At 33.1% G+C, this 17,754-nt stretch overlaps 1 protein-coding gene across 7 annotated transcripts in view; it reads right to left on the bottom strand.

Moving 5' to 3' along the window:
- MBD5 (methyl-CpG binding domain protein 5) overlaps window positions 1-17,754 on the bottom strand; it is a 448,335-nt gene that overhangs the window by 264,530 nt on the left and 166,051 nt on the right. For all 7 annotated transcript variants that reach the window (XM_087860618.1, XM_087860612.1, XM_087860610.1 and 4 more), the window contains exon 2: window positions 12,484-12,577. The gene's annotated coding sequence lies outside the window, so the exon portion shown is untranslated. The remainder of the gene's footprint in view (window positions 1-12,483; window positions 12,578-17,754) is intronic.

Below are 17,754 nucleotides of genomic sequence, written 5' to 3'. Positions count from 1 at the left end.
ATTATGGCCCATGGGAGAGCTACTTTTTTTGGTAAATGAAGTTTCATTGAAACACAGATACAACCACTTTACATTTTGTCTATGTTTTGGGGGGGCTACAACAGCAGAATTGGGTAGTTGTAACAGAAATTGTATGGTCCTCAAACCTAAAATATTTACTATCTACCCTTTGATGAAATGTTTGCCAACCCTTGTGGTATAGAATTGTTCGCTAGATTTTTATTCATCTAACAAAATATACCAATTCACTGGAGTGTTTAGACAGTTTACATTTAATATAATTATTATATAGTTGGATATAAACCTACCATCTTGTTATTTTCTATTTGGCCCATCTCTTCTTTCATCCTCTGTTCCTGCCTTCTTTTGAACAAATTCAATTTTTTAGTATCCCACTATACTCCTCTATTGACTTATTAGCCATCCCTCTGTATATCTTTAGTGGTTGTTCTAGGGTTTAGATATGCAACTTTAACTTATCACAGCATAGACTTAAATAATACCATATCACTTCCCAAATAACATTAAAAATCTTGTGACATTTTACCTCAATTCTCCCTCCCATTTTTTGCCCCATCATCGTACATTTTAACCACTATATACATCAAAAACCTCACAATATTTCATATTTTTTACTTTTTTTATTTAAGCAATTATTTTTTAGATTAAAAAATATATTTTATTTCCATATAATTAACAGTGTTATATTCATTTCAGGTGTATAATATAATGATTCAATAATTCTATATATCTATTCACCCATCATCTATTTCACCCATCCCTCCACCCACCTCCCCTCTGTCAACCACTGGTTTGTTCTCTGTATTTAAGAGTCTTGTTTTTTGTTTATCTCTTTTTTTTCTTTGTTCATTTGTTTCTTAAATTCCACATGAGTGAAATCATATAGTATTTGGCTTTCTCTGTCTGACTCATTTCACTCAGCATTATACTCTCTAGGTCCATCCATGTTGTTGCTAATAGCAAGATCTCATTCTTTTTTATGACTAAAGCTGCAACATATATGTGCCACATCTTTATCCATTCATTTATGGATGCACACTTAGGTTGCTTCCATATCTTGGCTATTATAAATAATGCTACAATAAATACAGGGGTGCACTTTTTTTTTTCAAATTAATGTTTCCATTCACTTTGGGTAAATACCCACAGTAGAATTATTAGATCATATGGTATTTCTATTTTTAACTTTGAATTATCTTTTAAAAAATTGTAATGAGAAAAAACCAGTCTTTTATATTTACCTATGTATTTACTATTTCTGGAGCTTTTCATTCCTTTGTTGAATTGTGCTCCATCTAATACCATTTTTCTTCTGCCTTAAGACTTTATTTAATATTTCTTAAAACAAACGTCCGCTGGCAATAAATTCCCCCAATTACTTTGTTGTTTTATCTGAAAATGCCATTATTTTGAGTTTTTTGCTGGATATGTAATTTTAAGTTCACAGTTTTCTTTTGCTGCTGATCTCATTCCAGGGTTTTCCGATTTTCATTGTTTCTGTATAGAAGTCAGTAAATTTTTTTATCTCTTGTGTTTTGTATGTAATGTGTCTTTTTTCTGGGCCTTTATGATTTTTCTTTTTATTACTGGCTTTCAGAAATGATGTCTTGGTGTGGTTTTCTTTCCTGTTTGAAATTAAACTCACAAAACCAAGAAGTTCAACTATATTTTTCATGAAATGTGGAAAAAGTTTGGTCATTATTTCTCAAATATTTCTTCCTCCTGGAACTCCAATTACACATTTTCTTAGACTACATGGTATCAGGACACTGAGGTGTCATTCATTTTATTTATTTATTTATTTATTTATTTATTTATTTATTTATTTATTTATTTATTTTCATTTGTCTTACTCTCTGTTGCTGTTTGGAAAATTTCTTTAAAGTCTGTTTATATTTTTACCTGTAGCATCTAATGCATTACTTAACCCATTCAGTGGATATTTCATTTCATATGCGGGAATTTCTAGAGCTAAAGAACATATTTTCCATGACTGTCCTCATTATTTTAATATTTTTCTTTAAATCTTGAAAATGTAAACAATTAGCTGTTTTATGCTAATTACTTCATCCCTGTCAATTCTTGGTCTATTTTCCCCTGGATTGGCTACTGTATCTGGCATTACATATAGGGAGAGGCCAGCACTCAGTCCATGCCATTCCAGTGAGCTCAGAGGACATATGTACCATATGTATGAGGATCCATGATCAAGTAGATACAATACCTTCTTCTTAGAATGTTAGAGTTGGAGACAGGAAGCAAAATAGTTTGAAAAGCATTTTAATAGAGATATATAATTAATGCTAAATATCCACATATAAGGGCTATCTATGCAAGCCCACAAAGGTCAAATAAGCCTTCTAAATAAATAGTACAAGTTATTGTGATGTCCTCTGTTCTTCATAGCTCTAAAGAAAAATGTCTGATTATTCAGATGAATTAGTTTCCTTATTTTGATAAGGCAATGAAAATTATATAAATCAATCTTTTTTTTTACTTCTTCCCCTCAATTTCAAACTTTCAGAAAAAATATCAAGTAAACAAATAGAGAAGAAAAATGCAAACTAAATTCACGTTCCAGTTGATTGCTTCTGCTTTATTAAAATATATATATATATATATATATATATATATATTCAGTAATTTGGAGTACAAAAGGAACATATGCTTATTATAGCAATTTAGGAAAGCATAAAAAAGGACAGCAAAAATAAATTCGCCCATTATTTTATATAAAAGATAATCTCTATTACATTTTGGAGCATGAGTGTAGACATTCACTTTTTTTAAAAACAAAAATAAGTAGTGAAAAGTTAGTATCTCAGAATAGTTTATTCTATCAATATATGTTGGACATTTTAGTTGGACATTTGTTGGCTGTTTTAGTTGTTTTCAGCATCATGACAAAATAATTCTTTTTTAAAAACATGTATTTACTTATTTGAGAGAGAGAGAGAAAGAGAGAGAGCCAGCAGGGGGAGGGGCAGAGGGAAAGGGAGAAAATTTCAAATAGACAACCCGCTGAGTGCAGCGCTCGATCCCAGGACCCCGAGACCATGACTTGAGCTGAAACCAAGAGTCAGATACTTAACTAATGAGTGACCCAGGCACACCAATTAATTCTTGATAATACACTTAGGAAAAATTTTGAGAAATGGGATCCCTGGATAAATCAGTACACACATGTAAACCTTTTGTTAGAGTTTCCTCCAGAGTTATTTCTTTTGTTAGAGTTTCTTCCAGGAAGAGAACACCAAGATTTTGGACTAGAACAACAGCTGGATCTCTCTCTAAGCATCTACTCCAGTAGGAATTATAGACAGAAAAAGCCAAGAATAAGAAAACTTGAAAACTCCTAGGGAAGGCAGGGTGGCATAGAGGACTGTTGTGAACCAGTAAATGTGCTTGGGCCTTAGAACACAGGGCTTTAGGGCAGGAGGCAGTCTATAGGCTGTGGGAGGATAAAACTGGAACTCAACTATTAGAGTTCTGCTTTTGATTCTTTTCTATCATTGCCTTAAAACAAAAATTGACTGCCTCCATATCTGCAGGGGCTCAGACTACTATACAAATGCCCTCAGGAGTAAACAGAGTACTTATAAAGAGCTGAGAAACAGCCATCAGAAAGGATGAATACTTACCATTTACACTGACGTGGATGGAGGGTATTATGCTGAGCAAAATAAGTCAATCAGAGAAAGACAATTATCATATGGTTTCACTCATATGTGGAATATAAGAAATAGCACAGAGGATCATAGGGGAAGGGAGGGAAATCTGTAAACTCCCTGAGGGGGAGGAAAACCGTAAGAGACTCTGAACTATAGGAAACAAACTGAGGGTTGCTGAAGGGGAGGTGGTTGGGGGGATGGACTAACTGGGTGATGGCTATTAAGGAGGGCATATGATATAATGAGCACTGGGTGTTATACATAACTGATAAATTACTGAACTCTATATCTGAAACTAATGATGTATATGTTGGCTAATTCAATTTAAATTAAAAAAAAATTAAGAGCTGAGAAAAACATGGTGGGACTAACTAACCTTGGGCAGTCATATCCCTGCCCTTCCTATCAAATCATAGAGCTGGTGAATTAGAATCATCATCTTTAGGTGCTGCTTCTCCTGGTGGGATGGGGGAGTGAGGGGAGATGGTGAAGCTCAGATTTGAGGTATCACTTTGCTGACTTGATAAATTATTGTGATTTCTTCGTAGCCTGAGGCTTTTCTACCTATCTGCCATCCTCTGAGCTCACTGAGAATGATAAGGACTGACTGCTGGCCTGTCGCCATATGTAGTGCCAGAAACAGTGGCCAGTGCAGGGGGAAATGATCTTACAGGCCCAAATATCAAGACATTTGAAGAAGCACATCTATTTCCAAAGAAAAATAACATTGCCATACAGATTCTAAGAAAAGCAAAAATGTTAGTTCTGATGGCCCAAGAATTTAAAAATAGAGTAATAAACATCCTAAACTACATAAGGGAACATATTAGCAACATATAATAAGAACAAGAAACTGTGAATCAAGCAGAACTATGAGGTATGAAAACTATAAAACTTGAAACATATAGATTTGATAAAAAGTAGAATTAAAATGAGGAATAAATTAATGAAGTTGAAGACCAGTTTCAGGAAACCTTTAAGGCTAAGGAAAGAACAGGGAAATAGAAAATACAAAAGAAAGATTAGGGGATTGCCACTACCAATACCTGAATAACAGAGATGCAGGGAAAATGAATAAATAAATAAACAAATAAATAAAATATATGTAATATAAATAACAAAATAAAATTAATAACAAATAAAAATATTAAAAAGCATGTATTTATAGAAATGATAGAGAAAACAGGACAAAATACCATGGATTTTCAAAGTATGGAAGGAAACTCAAAATCTAGAGTTTTGTACACAGCTATGTAGTCATTCAAATATGAGGATATTATATTTTCAAGCATGCAGGACCTCACCAAACAGCTGTTGATGAAACACTCAAATAGAAAGAAGCAAATGGGGGCACTTGGGTGGTGCAGTTTGGTAAGCGTCTGACTCTTGGTTTTGGCTCAGGTGTGATCTCGGGGTCCTGGGATGGAGCCTGGCACTCAGCAGGGAGTCTGCTGGAGAATCTCTTTCCCTCTCCCTCTATCCTCTGCTGTCACTCTCTCTCTCTCTCCCTTTCTCTCTCAAATAAATAATCTTTTTTTTTAAAGAAGCAAATGAAGAATGTACTTATTTATTTATTTATTTATTTATTTATATTATTATTATGCAAAATGTATTTAAAAGATGTATAAACAATGAGAAAGGATTAAAAACCATTTGATCATTTCAAGAGATGCAGAAAAGGAATTTGACAAAATACATCTTTTCATGATAAAAACCCTCAACAAAGTCGGTTTTGAAGGAACATAAACAACATAATAAAAGCTATATATGAAAAACCCACAGCTAACAACATACTCGATGGTGAAAAACAGAGTTTTCCCCTAAGATCAGGATGTCTATTTTCACCACTTTTATTCAACATAGTGTTGAAGTCTGAGACGCAGCATTCAGAAAACAAAAAGAGATAAAAAGCATCCAAACTGATAGGGAAGAAGTAAAACTTTCACTATTTGCAGATGACATGACACTGTATATAGAAAAACCACCAGAACTGATAAATGAATTCAATAAGGTCACAGAATGCAAAATCAGCATACAGAAATCTACTGAATTTCTATACACTAATAAGGAAGTACAAGAAAGAGAAATTAAGAAAACAGTACCATTTACAATTGCACCAAAAATAATAAAATACCTAGTAATAAACCTAACCAAGAAGGTGAAAGACCTTCTGGTACTCTGGGAACTCTAAAACATTGATGAAAGAAAATGAAGACAACACAAACAAAGGGAAAGATATTCTATGCTCATGGAATGGAAGAACAAATATTGTTAAAATGTCCATACTACAGAATATAAACCACAAATTTAATGCAATCTCTATCAAAATATCAAAGGTATTTTTTGCAGAATAGAACAAACAATCCTAAAATTTCTATGGAACCACAAAAGACTCCAGATAGTGAAAGCAATCTTGAAAAAGAACAAAATTGGAAGAATCACAATCCCAGATTTCAAGATATACTACAAAGCTGTAGTAATCAAAACATCATGGTTCTGGCACAAAAACAGACACATAGATCAACGGAAAAGAATAGAGAGCCCAGAAATAAAAGCACAATTATACGGTCAATTAATCTTCAACAAAGGAGGCAGGAATATGCAATGGGAAAAAAGTCTCTTCAACAAATGGTGCTAGGAAAACGGGAGAGCAACATGCAAAAGACTGAAATTGGATCACTTTCTTACACCACACAAAAAATTAGACTTGAAATCAATTAAAAACCTAAATGTGAGACCTGAAACCATAAAAATCCTAGAGGAGAGCAAGGCAACAACCTCTCTGGCCTTGGTCATAGCAACTTCTTACTAGACAAGTCACTGGAGGCAAGGGAAACAAAAGCAAAAATAAACTATTGGGATTCCATCAAAATAAAAAGCTTCTGCTCAGTGAAGGAAACAATCAATAAAACTAAAAGGTAACCTATTGAATGGGAGAAGATATCTGCAAATGACATATCTAATGAAGGGTTAAAACCCAAAACATATAAAGAACTGATACAACCTAATGCCAATAAATAAATAAATAAATAAAATAAAAATCAAAAACAAAAACCAAAGAATCTAATTAAAAATGGGCAGAAGACATGAACAGATATTTCCCAAAGAAGACATATAGATGGCTAAGAGACACAAGAAAAGATGTTCAACATATTTAATCATCAGGGAAGTGCAAGTAAAAACTACAATGAAATATCACTTCATACCTCTCAGAATAGCTAAAATAAAAAACACAAGAAACAACAAGTGTTGGCAAGGATGTGGAGAAAAAGGAACCCTCTTGCACTCTTGATGGGAATGCAAACTAGTACAGCCACTGTGGAAAACAGTATGCAGGTTCCTCAAAAAATTAAAGATAGAATTACCATGATCCGGTAATTCCACTACTGGGTGTTTATCCAAAGAATACAAAAACACTATTTTGAAAAGATATGTGCACCCCTCTGTTTATTACAGCATTATTTACAATAGCCAAGATACGGAAGCAGCCCAAGTGTCCACCTACAGATGAAGGGATAAAGAAGATATGGTTTATATACACATGGCATATTACTCAGCCATAAAAAGAATGAGATCAGTCAGAGAAAGACAAATACCATAGAATTTCACTCATATGTGTAATTTAAAAAACAAAGAAAAAAAAAAGATACAAACTGAAAAATAGACTCTTAACTATAGAGAAGAAACTTATGGTTACCAGAGGAGAGGAGGGTGGGGCGATGGGTAACATAGATGAAGGGGATTAAGAGTATACTTATCATGATGAGTGCTGAAAATATACAGAATTGTTGAATTACTATATTGTACACCCAAAACTAATATAACACTGTATGTTAGCTGTACTGGAATTCAAATAATTTTTTTAAAAGAAAAAAGAGAAAAAAAATACTACATTTATTTAAACAATGGTGTATAAAGTAATGCTGATAGAATATCTTGGTAAAGTTTGTTGTCTTTAAAAATAGCTAGCAGCAAAGAAAAAGAGAAAAATTGACTGCAATAGTTTATTATTTAAAGTAGATAGTTGCAACATGATGGAGTTGGGGGAGGTGAGAGAGACAACAGGATGTCAGAATGTATAAGATCTTTTTAGGGAAGATATATAAATACTAAGTTGTTATTTTTTTTTTTTTAATTTTTATTTTGTTATATTAGTCACCATACAGTACATCCCCAGTTTTTGATGCAATGTTCCATGATTCATTATTTGCATATAACACCCAGTGCACCATGCAATATGTGCCCTCCTTAATACCCGTCACTGGCCTGTCCCAATCCCCCACCCCCCTCCCCTCTGAAGCCCTCAGTTTGTTTCGCAGAGTCCACAGTCTCTCATGGTTCATTCCCCCTTCTGTTTACCCCCCCTTCATTCTTCCCTTCCCTCTCCTACTGATCTTCCTGCAATTTCTTATGTTCCATAAATGAGTGAAACCATATGATAATTGCCTTTCTCTGCTTGATTTATTTCATTTAGCATAATCTCCTCCAGTCCCCCATGTTGCTGTAAATGTTGTGAAATCATTCTTTCTGACGGCTGAGTAATATTCCATTGTATATCTGGACCACATCTTCTTAATCCAGTCATCCGTTGAAGGGCATCTCAGCTCCTTCCACAATTTAGCTATTGTGGACAATGCTGCTATGAACATTGGGGTGCATATGGCCCTTCTCTTCACTACATCTGTATCTTTGGGGTAAATACCCAGTAGTGCAATTGCTGGATCATAGGGTAGCTCAATTTTTAACTTTTTAAGTAAGAAAAGATTAAAAAGAAGATACACAAAGTGTGTGAAAAAAACTGAAATAAGATGGTAGAAACACCCAACTATATAAAAAATTATAACTATTATATGTTTACTGACAGTTTCTTGTTAATGTGTCTATGAAATTCTTGCTTATAATCTCTACTTTATCTTTTTTTAAGTGGAAATACCTTTAATTTTTCTTTTAATAATACACGGTTACTATAAAGTTTCAAATTCTGAAGATAAAGTGAAAATCTTCTAGAGTTAACTACAATTTGGTATCTACTGTAAAGGACATTAGACCATATGACTTTTACCAACACACACCTTCCCTGAACTTATACATCTTAGTTATTCTTTTGTCAAAATATTTACCTTTTACATAACCTTGACACATGTAACCAGAAGTATGGCAAAACTTTTAGGAGATGTAATGAGTCAATACAGGGCATTATTAACCAAAGTTTTTGTTTGTGGGATAGTAGAGAACTAATGGAGTACAGAATTAATTTAGGTATGTGGCAGTGGGAATTTAAGTGAAGCAAGACTGGTAACATCAGAGTTCATTGGTCAGGATTAAAACACTGAATCCCTGGTCAGTTCAAAAGGCGGGGGGTGACCATTCTATGGCTCAGTTAGATGTATACACTGAGACTGTCTAGGTATTTCCTGAGTCAAAGGAAACTGGGTCTGGGCTATACATGCAGGTGGGGAGACCATCAGATGTCATCAGTACTTATGGGAGGAGACTGGAAGAAATGGAGGAAAAAATCAAAAAGCACTTAAAGACATCAATAGCATTCAAAGAAATCTCAAAAAAAAAATTGCTCAGAACCAGAAAGTTTTAAATGCGTTCTAACACACACACATTAAAGAAATAGTAAATTCATATCTTGTAAAGTTTTTCCAGAAAATAGAAGAGTAAAAGCTGCCCATCTTATTTTATTAGGCTAATGTAATCTTAATTGCAAAATAAGACAAGGAAAATGAAGGGAAAACAACTACAACACATTTCACTTAAAAATGTAGATTCTAAATTCCTAAATAAATATTTGCTAACCAAAAAACAACGGGTTAAAAATAATACACCATGATCAAGTAGGATGTAAACTAGAAATGCAGAGATGGTTTCATATTAGAAATTCTATTCATATAATTCACAATATTAATATACCACAGGAGAAATGTCATATGATTATTTCAAAGATGCATAAAAGGCATTTTATAGGGTTCAATAGCTATTTCTGCATACCAAGCTTGAGACAGAAGAACTTTCTTAACTTAGTAAAGTTGTATATTAAAAACTTTCAGCAAGCATTATACTTCAGTGAGAAGTGAGATACTAGATGCATCCTCTTTAAGACTGGGCATAAGATAAGGATGCCCACTGCCACAACTTCTTGTTTAACATACTTCCAAGGTATTAGATCAAAGGTATTTAAAAGGTATTAGATCAAAGGTATTAGAAAGAAGAAAAAAGTAAAAGTATGAGGATGGGAGAGGTAGAAAGAAAACTTTCATTATTTGGAATTGATATTTGATCATCTATCTAGAGAAAAGAGCAACCTATTAAGAATTAGAGAGTTCAGCAATGTTGTTAAAACCAAGTTTCAAAAAATCGGTACTATTTCTCTACACAAACAATAGACATCAAGAAAATATTTTAATTAAATATTTAAAATATTGATGTCTACTCAAAGAGCATCATGCATAAAATTAAAAAGTTGAAATAATGGAAGCAGATATTTTTTTAATACCTAAAACTAACAGGAAATGAATATCTAGAATATATAACAAACTCTTAAAGAGCATTTAACAAAAGACAAGAACCCATATGAAAAATAAAGAGTATGAACAATCAATTTCAGAAAAGGGAAGCCAAAAGGCCAATAAAAATATGAAAAGATATTCAAACTCATTACTGATAAGAGGAATTTAAATTAAAACAATAAGCTATAAAATTATGCACATGAGATGGAAAATATTACCAAGCTCAATAATATCAAGGGTTGATGGGAATGAGAGGGTTACTGCTTGTGTGGACAAAGTATATTATATGGCAGAGCAACTGGCAGGACTTGGTCAAATTAAGTATAAACACGTATCTTATTACCAGCAATTGTGCTCCTGGATATACATCTCGAAGAAATCCTTGCAAAGTTCCATGATAAAACAAGTATGAGAATATTCATCATAGCACTGTTTGTTGTGACAGAAAATCTGGGTGCCAATTACTGGGAAATATGGGTAGTTAAAACATGGTAGCTACAAACTATGGAATACTATGCAGCAGTTAGAAGCAGTGTAAACATGACAAATAAGTGAATGATAAACACATAAGGTTAAGTAAAAATAAAATAGTAAGGAACAAAACGAGATACACAGCACAATGTCATATACTCATAATAAAATTTTATATACATAAAATGGGAGAGGAGGCAGGGTGGAGATATAATTAACACAAGCCCAACCAAGAGACTCATGAAGGTTCATAATATACTCTTTTCTTTTGAAATTTCCTGTTTAAAATATTTAAAAACACATGTATATAAAACAATGCTCACATTAGGAAAATACATATAAACCAAGGAGAGTGTTTCGGTTGTTATTATAATGACTATCATATTAGAATGGTTCCCTATGGGTCAAGGTTAGGAGCATGGGACTAGAAACAAAAATAAAATGTATAAATAAATAATATCAGTACTTTGCATGGACCAATGATGACAGTGTGCAATGAACTAAGGAGCATGTTTAGCTCTATTCACTATGCAAAAGGTCCTTTAAAAAAAAAAAAAAAGATTCCTTATAACTATTTTTTTTTAAATTGGAAGGATCTGGTTTTAGCTTGTAGAGATGAAGGAACTACAAAAATAATTGTCTAATTATTGTAATTCAGAAAACAACTGAATAGCTGTTCCAAGTAACCAACTTACTGTATTTAATTATAGAAATGAATTAGAAATAAGTAACGTCATTTATACTTTCAAGGTAAGTCATTTCTGACAATATTCATCACAAAAAACTAGCAAAATCAATAAGTTGCTACCCACAAATTAAGGAGAAAAAATAGACTCTAAAGTACTTGCACTCTAAAAGAATAAAGAAAAATAGAACAAAGGGAAAAAATTTCCACACCAGAGGCTATAAACTGTTTTATTTGGTTCACACAGTTGGCAAAAGTAGGTTTTTTTCACAGGCAAAATTTTGTGCTGATATTAAAAAATAAAGACTTTTCAAAATCCGTATTTGTTTCTTCTAAAAAATCATAAAATCAGATTTTACAGGTCTCTTATTTCCACCTAGAGAGGATTCTAGAGCTGAACAAAAGTTCCCCACTTACTGGTCACATACTCTCCAAGGTTACATTGTACCCTCCTGACATACAACATTATTTAAGTTACCTTTTTTGCATTTTGTACTCCTCATATCTCGCTCAAAATTTAACCAAAATATATTCAAAAATTTACTTAGTAATTTTGTAACGAGTAAAATTGTTATGAGCAGAACATGCTAAATGAAAGGATATGATGGGTCAAGACAAATCTTTGGGGACTTGAGAAATAGTGAAAAGAGGTTTGGTATTCAGATGTTATACTGTGAGTATTTGAAAGTATGTCAGGTGTTTTGGAGTGGTTAAAGAACAAATTTCTAATGTAGTTCAGGAACTGATTAATGAGTATGGTACATTAAGAAGAAAGTGCAGTGGATACTTTTCGTTTCATTACTCTTTCAAATTAAACACTACTGAGTTCTGCTCACAGTTTTAATGGAAGCTACTTCATTTCTTCTCCATTCTTCTTAATTGGTTTGCACACTTCCATAATAATATAGCAATGTTATCGACTGCCTATTATAAATGAAATATGATACTTCCTGTCAAGATAGTGCTAGGGCATACAAATTTGTGTCTGAATATCAATGAATGTGGTTTTGAGATTCCTTAGGTAGGGCCAGAGATAAAGCCAGTTTAGCAAGTCAAAGTACAGACTGGAAATCCTAGTCATTTAAATGAGATTATTTATGAGGTTCTTTTTATTACTTACCTTGAGTATCTGTATTTTAAAGATCTTGTCTGTAAACCATGTAACCTTCAATATCTACTTCCCACAGGTAGAAACTGATTTCTTCAAAAAGCATCTAAAAAAGAAACAAGAAAATATCATTAATTTGAGGATATAAATATTGTTTCATTTATTTTAAATATAAAAGCAGATGTCAAAATTATTCTTTATGATTTTATTTAGTAAGTTTGGACAAGGGGACGTGTATCTCATAGGACATATTTTATATAAACTAGTAGTAATGAGATTTTTCCATTTAGAAGAATCAGAAATTTCTATGAAACACGTATTTTGATTCATGTCATAAAATTTTGTACTTTCTACAGTGCTAATTTTATTTGGCTACCTAGTTTCTACGAGCATTTTTAAGAAATATAATTTCAGGTACACCTGGATGGCTCAGTTGGTTGGGCTTCCTATTCTTGATTTCAGCTCTGGTTGTAACTCAGAGTTGTGGGATTGAGTCTCAAGTTGGGCTCCACGCTGTGTGTGGAGCAAGCTTGGTATTCTCTCTCTCCCTCTCCCCCACACCTCCACTCGCCTCTCAATAAATAAATAAATAAAACATTGTAAAAAAAATAAAAGAAATATAATTTTAAATACATTGATTCTGATGACCTACATGAACATAGCCCTACCCTAGAAAATATTTTTCTTATTCAAAATTGATTACAAAAATATATTCTTGATTACATCTCAGTTGCTTATAAATGCCAGTATCATAGAGATCAACTAGTTATTGCCCTCATAAAAAAGGTAAATATCACTTAAACCACCCAAACAGTACTGTACACTAACCTAGAGAAGCTTTGCAGAGGTCTTTTAAGAGAAATTGCCACTAACAGAGAATTAGGATTATCCAGTGAAAATGTTCTTCGCCGAAAGATTTTGATTCTGACTCTCCTTGATTTTTTAAAGAAACCTAAGACAAGCAGTTAGGGAAATAGGATTTGGAGGCTATAGTGCCATACCTTTAGTACGTAGTTTTGAATACTATGGATTCCCAAGCCAAACATCAATAATTTCTAGATTAAACAACATGATTGTTCCTTTTGGTCATTAGTATAGATCTCTCATTAGTGTAGTTTCTCAGTTGCAGCTACATATTAAAAACATTTGGGATACTTTTAACTATATTGAGACTTGGTATATTTCTTAGATATTCTGATTTAATTGGTATGATGTGGGGCCAGGGTGTACATATTTTTTTTAAAAACCACTAAGGAAGGATATCTGTTCTTCAGGTAAAGAAACAATCTCACTGCAATTATTTCATTTAATTTCTACAGATCAATAAGAATAACTTCAAAAAATACTGTCTACAGATATTTATGAAAACTACTGAACACTTGCTAATCTGACTACTAACAAGTATGACATAAATGGTGGTTGCAGTGAATTTCAAAGTACAATGCACTTAAGGACCAAAGGTACTACTTTAAAATGTAGATTCCTGCCAGGTATCATGCTGGAGATTCTGACTCAGAGAAACTAGGCTAAGGCCATGGATTGTCTATTTTTACAAACATCTCTGGTGATTATAATGCAAAAGGTCTATAGTCCCTATAAAACAGTGCTATAAGAATTTATGAACACTACTACTAGACCTTCATTATTAGAATTTATAAAAATACTTCTTGAGTTTTATTCCCAGGTTATATTTCTAATCTTAAAAGATAATCCTGAGATGCTCAGGAAAAGAAATAACTTTAAGTGTAAATAAGACTTTAGCAATAAATCAATGTAGATAAGCTAAAATAATGTTTACGGATAATATATTTTGTAAATTGTGCTATTCTAAGTAAACTGCATAGGTCATCAACAAAATACTGTGGCAAAAAAGAGAAAATTAGATTATACTTTGTAATGAGAATTTAACCTAAAACTACATCTATAACCACAAACATGCCCTCAATGTCTCAGAATTAAAAATTTTTTGGCCCTAACATAGCAGGGGGGGGAAAAGCTCTTCTAGAATCATTTGCTCTAAGAGCAAAGCTAAAATTTTTTTAAAGAAAAAGTCTTGAGTCGTTTCCTTCAACACACACACACACACACACACACACACACACACACACACACACTAACTTACTAAAAATAACATGAAATAGGCTGTTAACATTTTAGCTTTGAAACTTCTTATAAACTGGTCCAGAAATAATTTGTAATAAAATAATATAGTCATACGCACATATTCTTTAGATTCTTTCTGAGAAAGAAAAGTCTAATAAGCAGGGGTAAATATCCAAGTCTCTGCTCTACATAATAAGGATGGTGATCTTAATAACTACTAAACCTTTAAAGAAAACTATACTCATTTTCACTTACCCACCTAGTATGGAGGTGCTTCTAATAAAGTGTTCTTTCTACATGCATGTGCTGATAAAGACCAGGTTTTTCTAAGTTAACATCAATCTTTAGTTTATGACTAAAGTTGATTCTTTTCCCAGACCTAGTGCTGCTTAATAGCTAGTAAACAATCATGGACTTCACAAATGTCTTCATGAACACGGATCTATTCCACCTCTCGAATCTGCAGATCAGATGCAAGTTGGCCTCTGGTTTACAGCTAGCTATGCAATCAAGTCACAACGTCTTCTGGCAAGATTCATGATCTTTTACTATTTAACCTCAGCTGCCTTTTGCTGTTTATCTCTCATCTCTTCATCAACCAGAACTTGGCTCAAATATTGCTTCCTCCTTGAAGGAAATTTCCATCAATCTGACACTAAAAGCTTTCTTTCTTTTCTGATTTCCAGCACTAATTATTGCAAATTACTTAGGTAATTAATCAGGTACTCACTTATGGTCCCTTATTTCTATCTTTTATTATTAAGATTTGGCATGTTTGTTTTATTCCCTCAACTAAATTATAATTTCCCAGCAAGCCCTAGCCTGAAAGCATTTAATAAATATGTGATGATTTTATTTGTTGGTCTTCCCAGTAACTGAGTATAGCATTTTATAGTGATTGAGTGAGGCATCCAGCTTTTCTCTTTAGTATGCTTTACAAATATTAATGATTTAAAAATTGTAATTTCCCTATGCTACAAGAACTTGTCTATCTCTTTTGAGGCTACCATACCCAACTCTCTTAACGTCTCATAACCCAGGCAATTTTAGTCAACTGAGGGTAATGGCACAAGTATTGCCGTTAATAATAACAACTGAAATAACAAGAATGAACATATTTAAAAATAAATTAGACTCTATTTAAAAATACTTAACATAGAAGTCGTAGGGGACAGGTTTAATCTTTCCTTAGAAAAACTACATAATTTAATAAGAACCAATAACTCTGTAAATAACACAACATATCACAAAAGAATTCAAAGTATACATATTACTCTTTAATAACTAAAAATACAAACGTATAGATAATACTGTGTCTGCAACATTTTTTTAAATGCTAACACTTCTTCCTTGCTTTGAAATACAGTAATGACAGCTAACATTTATTGATTTCTAAATCTAACCATCATTAATTAATTTCATTTTTACAACAATCCTAACAAGTACTATTATCATCTCCATTGTACAGATAAGGAAATTGAGGAACAGAGAGATTAACTCGTCCAAGGTTTCACAGTTAATAACTGTCAGAGCTGGATTTCAAACTCATGCGGTCTACAATTATCTACAGCATTTTTTAAAAAAGATTTTATTTATTTACTCATGAAAGACAGAGAGAGAGAAAGAGAGAGAGAGAGAGAGAGAGAAAGTCAGAAGAAGCGAGCTTCCCGAGGAGCAGGGAGCCCAATGTGCTACTCGATCCAGGACCCTGGGATCATAACCTGAGCTGATGGCAGACACTTAACTGACTGAGCCAATCAGGTGCCCTACAGTATTTTTTGGAAGTCACTGTCCATTAAACTAAAATCTCCAGCAGCTCTGGAACCCTTACTTAATGTATCTTCATATAAATTTCTGCCGGACACCTTCCACCCTTTCGCAAGGTTTATCAGGTTTCCCACTCAAAGGAGAATGCCATGAGGGTCCACTTCCAACTCTTCTAACAAAGAGATGATTTCTAAGCCCTCATTTAGTGCTACCATACATTCTCTTATTTCCATACAATTTAAAGGATAAAGTCCCTGTACGATTTACATAATAAACCATAATAAATACTAAAGGTTTACCCTAAGATGCTGTCTTGCTTCGAATGTGATGTTCTATAAGCCTAACGACATTAAGATTAAGTACGGCTCAATGCTGGGATATTATATCTATGGTTTTAACTCATTAAAAATTTTTATGAAAAACTATACCTTCTTAAAATATTACTGCACTACTAATTTTGAAATATGGCAGTTTTTATAGGAAGAAAACATGCATTCTACTTCCCTAAGCTATGGGACTATATAAAAACCTAAACTTTCTTTCTTTTTCTTTTCTTTCTTTTATTTTTTTTTAAGAGAGGGAGAAAGTGTGAGTGTCAGGGGAGGGGCAAAGAGAGGAGGAGATAGAGAATTTCAAGCAGGCTCCACACCCAGCATGGCGTTCCATGCAGGGCTCAATCCCACAACTCTGAGATCATGACCTGAGCCAAAATCAAGAGTTGGACGCTCAACTGACTAAGTACCGCAGGAACTCCTCAAAACCTAAACTTTTATAGGTAATTGCTATCACAGCATTAGCAGAATGCAATTTTGTAGACCTCAAGATCCTATTTATTCTAATAGGCAACTTAAAAAAAAATCTAATGCACAAATTTCATATGTGGCTGAATGGAAACAGATTACAGCAAAATATTAAGGAATAAAATAAAAGCTTTCAGTCTTTTATTTCAATAAAAAACAAATAGTCAAAGAATTAAAAATATACGTAACCCTTGTCTGCTTATTTGCCATGTCTGCTTTTTTAAAGTTTCCAAATTTCTTCAGTATGATAAGAGTTCTAATCATGCAATGAATGGAAGGTTTGTTTTCTCAACTGTTTTCAGCATACAGAACAATCTTAGCCTGAGTGTATTCAAGCCATTGCTCAGTACCAGTTAAGTCCGTTACTAGGTTTTTTCCCGATCAATTATTTAGTGCACCTTGCATAACTTTTATTTATGGTTTTAATGCAACTGTTCTATTTATGTTGAACAGCATAAAATTTCCTTAATGGATATGCCCCAGTCATTGTCAAAAACAAAGAACCATAGGTAATTCTAAATCCTGTCCACCAAATTAGGCCTTGTCTTTAGCCCTCTTGTAACTTGTCCAGACGATCTGGCTTCAGTTGAGAAACTATAAAGTCCAAAGAAAC

The sequence above is a fragment of the Ursus americanus genome, chromosome 1, assembly GCF_024610735.1.
Source record: "Ursus americanus isolate L20-20 chromosome 1, mUrsAme1.1.p, whole genome shotgun sequence".
Taxonomy (NCBI): Eukaryota; Metazoa; Chordata; class Mammalia; order Carnivora; family Ursidae; genus Ursus; species Ursus americanus.
The sequence above is the reverse complement of the archived record's forward strand: the minus strand, read 5'-3'. Positions and strand labels throughout refer to the sequence as shown.